General features: G+C 40.9%; 1 pseudogene; it reads right to left on the bottom strand.

Annotated features, from left to right (window-relative positions):
- Window positions 1-5036: 5036 nt before the first annotated feature.
- Window positions 5037-7194, bottom strand: LOC103696374 (annotated as a pseudogene).
- Between the last annotated feature and the right edge of the window lie 489 nt (window positions 7195-7683).

The raw sequence follows: 7683 nt of genomic DNA, 5'->3' as shown, positions 1-7683 counted from the left end.
TCCTCGCAAATGTCAAATTTTCAAAAAATATAAAAGAAGTAAATCAACCACATGTCCAACATGTCGCTGTATCTTCCATGTGGATTTTGCAGATATTTCGACTTCTTCCAGTAAAGGTATTATTCTATGTCAGGCCTAAGCATTTCTTCCTTTTTGTTATAAATTTGATAAGCTATGCAGAGCTAAAACAAGCATCAGCATTAGCTAAACCAAACTTGCACCTAGGTTGCTTACGTAAGAAACACATGAACTCTCTTTGAGCGAAGCAAGTGAATCTACAACAAGAACAAAAGCAATCCCCAAGTGTCACCCTTGTTCTACTCACCATGCAAAAGCACTTGTCAATTAGCATTGCAATAGCATGAAAGCATGCATCTTCAATCAACCTGAGGTGGTATCGTTCTGAAGGAAAATTGTGTATGATAGCACAAAGGAATTGTTGGATGAATATGCACTACATATCATCAGATCCTTACTGACATGGTGGGCAACTGACGTTATTAAAATACAGCATGCACCAAGGAGGCCAACCTGGACGCCCCATGAATTATGGATGAATACATGTTACCCTTTGTCCTTAAATTCTTCAGAAAGGGGCATTAATAATATAATGTTGGATGCAGAGATCCAACAAACCAGCTGCAATCCACGAAAATTTCTCACCAAATGCAGAAGGAATAAGATCACACCTCCATCTTCATTTTTCTTTTTCTTTTTCTTTTTTTTTTGGGTAAAAGCAGCTACTCATATCATATAACTACCTCCATCTTCTTTATCGATGAAGAGCTCTATAGTTTCTGAAGGATTTTATAGGTCAAGCCATGCTACCTCTTAGTTTTTGACGAATAAATTAGAGAAAATATAATAAAAACAAAGCATTCTATTTTCCTCTTGCACATTAGGAACCAGACACATGCTAAAGGTACATTATTCTGTAGGTCTCTACGACTTGCACACACCATGCACTTCACAGCACCCCTAACTTTGCAGGGACAAGATTAGAAGCCCACACAACAAGGAGAGCAGTTGGGTGCGCAGGGAGCAGGGACAGCCAAGACCTACACTGCACATCAGGCACAGCTCCAAGAACCCATCATCCAAGAATCACTATCTCTGTTTATCACAAGTGCTACTGCCTACCAGAAAGTCATGAATGATATAGTTCAGTATACAGTCCAGATCTTCCTATCTTACATGTTTTACCAAAATGATGATACTTAATCATTCCTTAAAACAAAGCATTCTTGTACGAAATACTCTCTTACCACCATAATCATAAGAAAAGAACCTTCATAGAAAGAACTCATCTCAAATGCCTTGATGATCCAACCGTACCACCTCTACTTCATGAGGTTCCCAGGCATAAAGTATTTCTTTCCAAAAACCATGAAAATCATGGTGCATAACATTGAAGTTATCTCTACTTCTATCAAATCTAGTCCTTCTAACCCCTCTCCATGAATTGTTTCATCTCTTGTTCCATATTGTTGAAAAAGAGACTTCCCATGCAAGGTTAAATCCGTAGGGTCAATGCCAGACTTTTTTTTTTCTTTTCCTTTTTTTTTTTTTTTGTTTCTCGTTCTAAACAACCTATTGTGCTAAACAAGAATAGCCACCTCCATCCTCACTCTTACCCACTTTCCAAATAACTCTTAGTTCTTCGACCTTGCTGATCATACCTGCAAGTTCAAACTAGCTTGTCACCCCTTAGACCCTAGAAAAGGACCTAAAAACTGCTGAAAGGTTGGATGATATGAATTTAACCTAACCACATGTGTTGCATGGTTAGTTCAGCTTCAGAATATCTGGGGACCCCACACTTTTGGACATTTTGATATGACATGGCATTACGCTCTTTGGCACCCCAAAACTGGAGCATCTTGCCTCCAACTAGAAGTATCAATATTCCATAAGTGCCATGTTGAAGATATAGATTTGTGCAAGTAATGGTACCTGGAAATGTCTTGTCTCCATCAACCAAAAGTAACATTATTCATTTTTGAAGTTCTATGCTAAGAAACACTTTAGTGCAAGTGATGCTACCTTAATTTAAATTGTTCAAGCCTTCAGCATTATTGGTCTAAAGTATCTAGATATTTCTAGTGAAATGCCATGACTTTTCTTATTTTCTTTATCAAATTTCGTATACAAGCAATATTTAATATTTAGCACTATTTAAAATTTATTCTAGCAATTGACATCTTTTGCTATTTTCAAAGTTTTTACATTCATATAATATATTTTATAGAATTACAATTAATCTGGTTTTCTATAGCTGTATGTCTCATATACTCTGGTATGTATGTATAGACATTGGTATTCATGACAGGCATCTAGGTAAAATGTCAGTAACTTAAACTGGGAGCAAATGCCAAAACGAGTTTGGGAGCAATGTTGCATCCGAACTCATGTTAGCATTCATATTTAACAACATTTATCATTAAAAAACAATGAAATTATAATCTTTATACAGATATGCATGATAGATGGATTCAGAAGCATAACAGAATTAGGAGTGGAACTTTATCACTGAACTACAACTGAATTTTAATAAATTTGGGGTAGTAATAAAGGATAACTTCCTTCTGTCCTTTTTTTCACAAGAGAGAGGGAGAGGATTTAAGGCATTAAGATGCATGTGCAAAGGCAGGGTAATAAAGAATGGTTCCATGGCATGTGTGATAAACCTAGATTAAAGATTCTAGCTAGTAAGGGTATCACAATCAACCACTGAGATAACAAATAATCTCCCTATAAAACTACCCCGCCACTATTTATTTTTTTCCATGACACGATACCAACCATTCTACCAAACTTCCTAAAAAGAAGACGGAATGGCTCTACCAGGACAGCAACCCTAAACTAAAAATATTCAGATGTCTGTGCAGCATAATTGATCATACTCATGTAATTAGCACACTAGTAGTTAGATGATTTAAAGACCATTCAGAAAAGGAGGGAGGAAATTCACGATAAAAGGATCCTAAAGAATAATTAACATTTTGCTAGTCAATTGTTAGGTTGTAAGCCTCACTCACACTTTATCACATCCAATCATAGCATGGAAGCCAAGATTAAAGTCTCGATACCAGAAACTTACTCGTCCATATGGATTAGTATGGTACTGCATCATACTGATACACAGTATACCTGATGGTGCTGGCATAGAAAAATTCTGATATAGTACCTTCTGCCAATATGATATGGTACCAAGGGGCACACCAGCACCAGTACCTTGATGTTATAGGACGACGCAGTTGATAGGACGTGCATGGTATAATACTTCAATCCATGATCAAATCTCCATAATTTGAGCACTTATAATAAAGATGAACCACAAAGGAAAATAAAGATTCTCCAACTTCAAAACCTCCATAATTTGAGCACTTATAATGAAGTAACCAAAAAAGAAAGGGGCAACAAAATTTATTCTCAAAAACCATTTTACAACATAAACCCAAGCCAGCAGACTCCAACAAATAAATAAGAAGACCTAACACCTTTTCAACATCTTTTTTGAAAATAAATCTAAGATCTATGCTGATCTATGCTTCTCGCCTACCCTTAATACATATGTGCACAATAAAGAATGATTACATCTAAGACCAAATAAAAGCACCTTTATTCAAAGTGTGCAAAGAGGAAAAAAAACTATGCTTCCATTTATATAGCCTAATTCTAAAACATTTATGGATTTTCATTTCAATAAGTTGCACCAAAATTAAGAATTGTTCATTCTCTATAATTATGATGCAAGAGCATAGACTTGATGCCCTCAACTCCTACATCATTTAATTGAACCATAGAAGGGCTGCTTGACTAACACTTACGAGCCCTTTATACATATGTGTACTTATATATAATTTCCTTCCTACTAGTTTCAGGCTACAACCTTGCCAACACAAATCCAACAAATATGCATTTTAATTTGAGGTTCAAATTGAGGTTCCACACCATTAATCATGATTTGCAGCATTTCGGATATCTATGAAATGAAACAAGATCATGTTGTTGAGGTCTAGTTATGCATCATCTGATCAACAAAAAAATAGATAGTTTTAATGGTTCAAACACAATTTTTCATACAACGTACAGTTAGAAGCCCCCAAACCAATTACACTTTGGTTCAAACATGTTTTAAAATGTATGAACTTACAAAATGAATTTATGCCATACATTTCACTTAGCTCATCAAATAAGTGATGCAATCAATTGAACAATACATTATGTTATCTAAAGGAAAGTAATAGTGTAACTACATTCATTTAAAACCACATTAAAGAAAATTAGATCAAGAGCAACCTTTGAGGTATCAAAGGTCACTTTAATAACACAAGAATAGCGGACCTTTTCTTCTAAAAAAATTCCTACAATAGAATTTCCACTACTCAAGAATCTCAAGTATCTCTAGTATGATAAGACTCTTTTCTTCAATCTTCTAATATGGGATTTTAAGTTCTGTTCTAACTCGAAAGAGCCCTATATACTAACTTTCTTAATCACATCAAAGTTCTCAAAAATAAAGATTCAAAAAATATTCATATTCATCAGAGATTGGATGATGGCATTAACAACATATATTCCATTTTATCAACAATGATATTTGCTAACTTAACTTAAATGATGGGCTTACATGATGGTTGCATAATATATGTCCACTATTATCCAAGTGATAACATCAAAAAATTGATTTTTCAATAGGTCAATAATATATAACGGTAAATCACTTTTCTAACCTAACTTGATGAACATATGTTATATATCCTACTAATCTATTTACTTTCTAAAAGCAAATTCAATAACAGATCCAAGAAACCGAGTCAAAGTAGATATTTCATTCAAAATAGACAAGTTGCTCAATGCAAATGTCACTCACCAAGTTTTTATACCGATAAAGGGGAGGAGGGGCTGACCACACACACACAAAAAAGAGAGAGAGAGAAAAACATGTACATACAAAATATCTAATCAATGTCACAAGTATAAAATGTGAAAACCCAAAGAGAAGCCATGTCCCCAATAAAGTACTCCTGCACTTATACTAGACAAGATGATAAGCATTTATATCATTGACTGAATCATTCTCAAAATGTTCATACACAAAAATGATAAATATTATGGATGAGATGGACACAATTCAACAATTAACACCAGACCCTAATACTTTAATGACTCTAACTCCCGAGAGGAAAACTACTCCAAATTGATACTCTAAGAATACATCAGAAGAACCTTTGTCAAATTTATGTCAAGCCGACTACCCTTGGAGTAGTCACAACCAAGTTTAGAGAAGGGCTTCATAAGGCATATAAGATTGGAGTTCAGGCTGCTACCCTTTGGAATTGAGGAGGAAAGTTGCCTGCACTCCCAGCAAACAGACGATCTATCTCATCAAGTCGTCCTGCTTTCCCGAAAGCATCCAATAAAAACCCATGCAACCCAGGTGACACAGCTACTCTGCTCCTCACCATCTCCTCCAACAAATCCCGTCCTTGGTCCAGGCTTCCTTCCTTGCCCAGCCCTCTAACCAAAATCTCATAACTCATTGAATTAGGCCTGATCCCCCTCTCTCCCATCTTTCCAAAGATCTCCAATGCATAACTGACCGATCCTGCCTTCACCAACCCATCAAACATTTTGTTGTAGAATCCCAAGTCAACCTGGGGAGCCCCCTCTGCTGTGTTCACCATCTTCTCAAAATACTGCAAGGCATCATCCACTCTCCCTTCTTTAAAACACCCATCGACCAAAAACCCATATGTCGCCGCATCTGGATTCACTGACTTGCCAGGCATTTCTTCGAACAACTTCTCTGCTTCTGAAAGGAGGCCGTTTTCACAGAGCTTATCGATGATGTTGTTGAAGCAGCCAACATCCATAACGCATGGCTTCTTCCCTGTGCGGTGGAACACCTCGAGGGCCTCTAAAAACTTCCCTTCCTTAAAGCACCGGTTCACCATGAGATTGTAGGTGTCGGTGTTCATGGCGATGAAGCTGGGGGGCGAGTGGTTGTTGAGCATATGCTCGAAGAGCTTGTTCGCCTCGGTCCGCTTGTCGTGCTTCAGCAAGGTCTCTATGAGGGTGTTGCAGGTGGCGGCGCTCATCTTGAACTGGCGGTCGAGGAGGGACTGGTAGGACTCCATGGCCTCCCTATCCATGCCGCGCTTCCAGTAGCCCTCCATGAGGGTGGCGTGGACGACGCCGTCGTAGACGAGGCAGCGCTCGCGGAGCTCATCGAATAGTTCGAGGGCCCTGTCCATGTTGCCACGGTCGATGAAGCCGGCCATGAGGGTGTTGTAGACGAGGGAGTCGGCGCCGTGGCCGCGGTTGAGCATCTCTCGGAGGAGGTCCATGGCTTCCTGGATGCGGTCGGAGTCGACGAGGCCCTTGGTGAGGTGGCGGTAGGTGACGGGAGAGGGGGAGAAGGGGGCGTGGTCGAGGATGTGGCGGTAGACATCGAGGGAGGTGTCGACGCGGCCGGCGTCGCAGTGGGTGTTGATGAATGATGAGGATGTTGTAGGAGACGACGTTGGGGACGATGCTGGACTGGTTGAAGAAGAAGGTGAAGTGGGCAACGACGTCGTCCAGGCGGCGTGCGCGGAGCATGGAGGCCATGACAGCGTTGCAGGTGAAGACGGTGGGGCGGACGGAGGAGAAGACCCCGTGGCGGGCGGTAGCAGAGGCGGAGTCGAGGTCGCCGGAGCGGATGAGGAACTGGAGCGGTTGTGGAGGTTGAGGCGGGGGCCGACGAGGGCGGAAGTGGAGTCGGGGAGGCGGGGGGCGTTCGGGTCGGGCGGGGGGCGGGGGGCGTTCGGGTCGCGACGGAGGGCGTAGAGGGGGGCTCGATGCGGAGGCGGCGCTTGCGGCGGCGCCGCTCGGCGGCGGCCTCCTCGGCGGAGGAGAAGGCGAAGGGGCGGGCGAGTGTGAGGGCGAAGGGGGGTTGCTGCGGATCACCGGCGACGGCCGCGGCCGAGGGGAGGAGGGAGGATTTGGGGGAGGAGCGGCGGAGGGAGCGGAGGAGGTGGCGACACAAGGACATGGGGATCGAGATGGATGGATGATTGACTGGCCTCCTCCTCCTCTTCTCCTCCAAAGAGAGATTTTTAGAGAGAGAAGGGAACGGTCGGAAGGCAGATGGAACAAGGAGACGAAAGCCCTACTTCGGACTAGGGAGAGGAGAGGGGGTTTAATAAGATGGCGTCCAGATGGCTAAAAGACTACAACCCTCAGGTTGCATAGACTAAAGGGTTTTATTATTATTATTATTATTTAAATAATTTAAAGCGTTATGCTACTTAGATCCAAACTTGCCATCCATAATATTAAAATTTTATGGAAAAAATTGATAAATACCTCCTTCTTCTTCTTCTTCTTCTTCTTCTTCTTCTTCTTCTTCTTCTTCTTTTTCTTCTCTTCTTTTTTTTTTTTTATGAAAACGGTATTTCATATAGCTCTAACTTGAGTACATCTAGCCATATCAAAAGAAAATAAAGAGTACAAGGTAGGATCTTACAAATGTCCATGTGATCTTCCCGGAATGCCGAGCAACAAATGAGGCAACCCAATCTACTGCACTGTTCGCCTTCCGAAAAACATGTAACGCCTGAAAATCGCTCAGCTCCTGAGCCAGTCTACGAGTCTCATGGATGAGATGATGACCATCATCGTATCTGTCCACTCTCC

This window comes from Phoenix dactylifera, chromosome 7, assembly GCF_009389715.1.
Source record: "Phoenix dactylifera cultivar Barhee BC4 chromosome 7, palm_55x_up_171113_PBpolish2nd_filt_p, whole genome shotgun sequence".
Classification (NCBI taxonomy): domain Eukaryota; kingdom Viridiplantae; phylum Streptophyta; class Magnoliopsida; order Arecales; family Arecaceae; genus Phoenix; species Phoenix dactylifera.
Note: the sequence above shows the minus strand (reverse complement) of the source record. Positions and strands in the feature narration are given on the sequence as shown.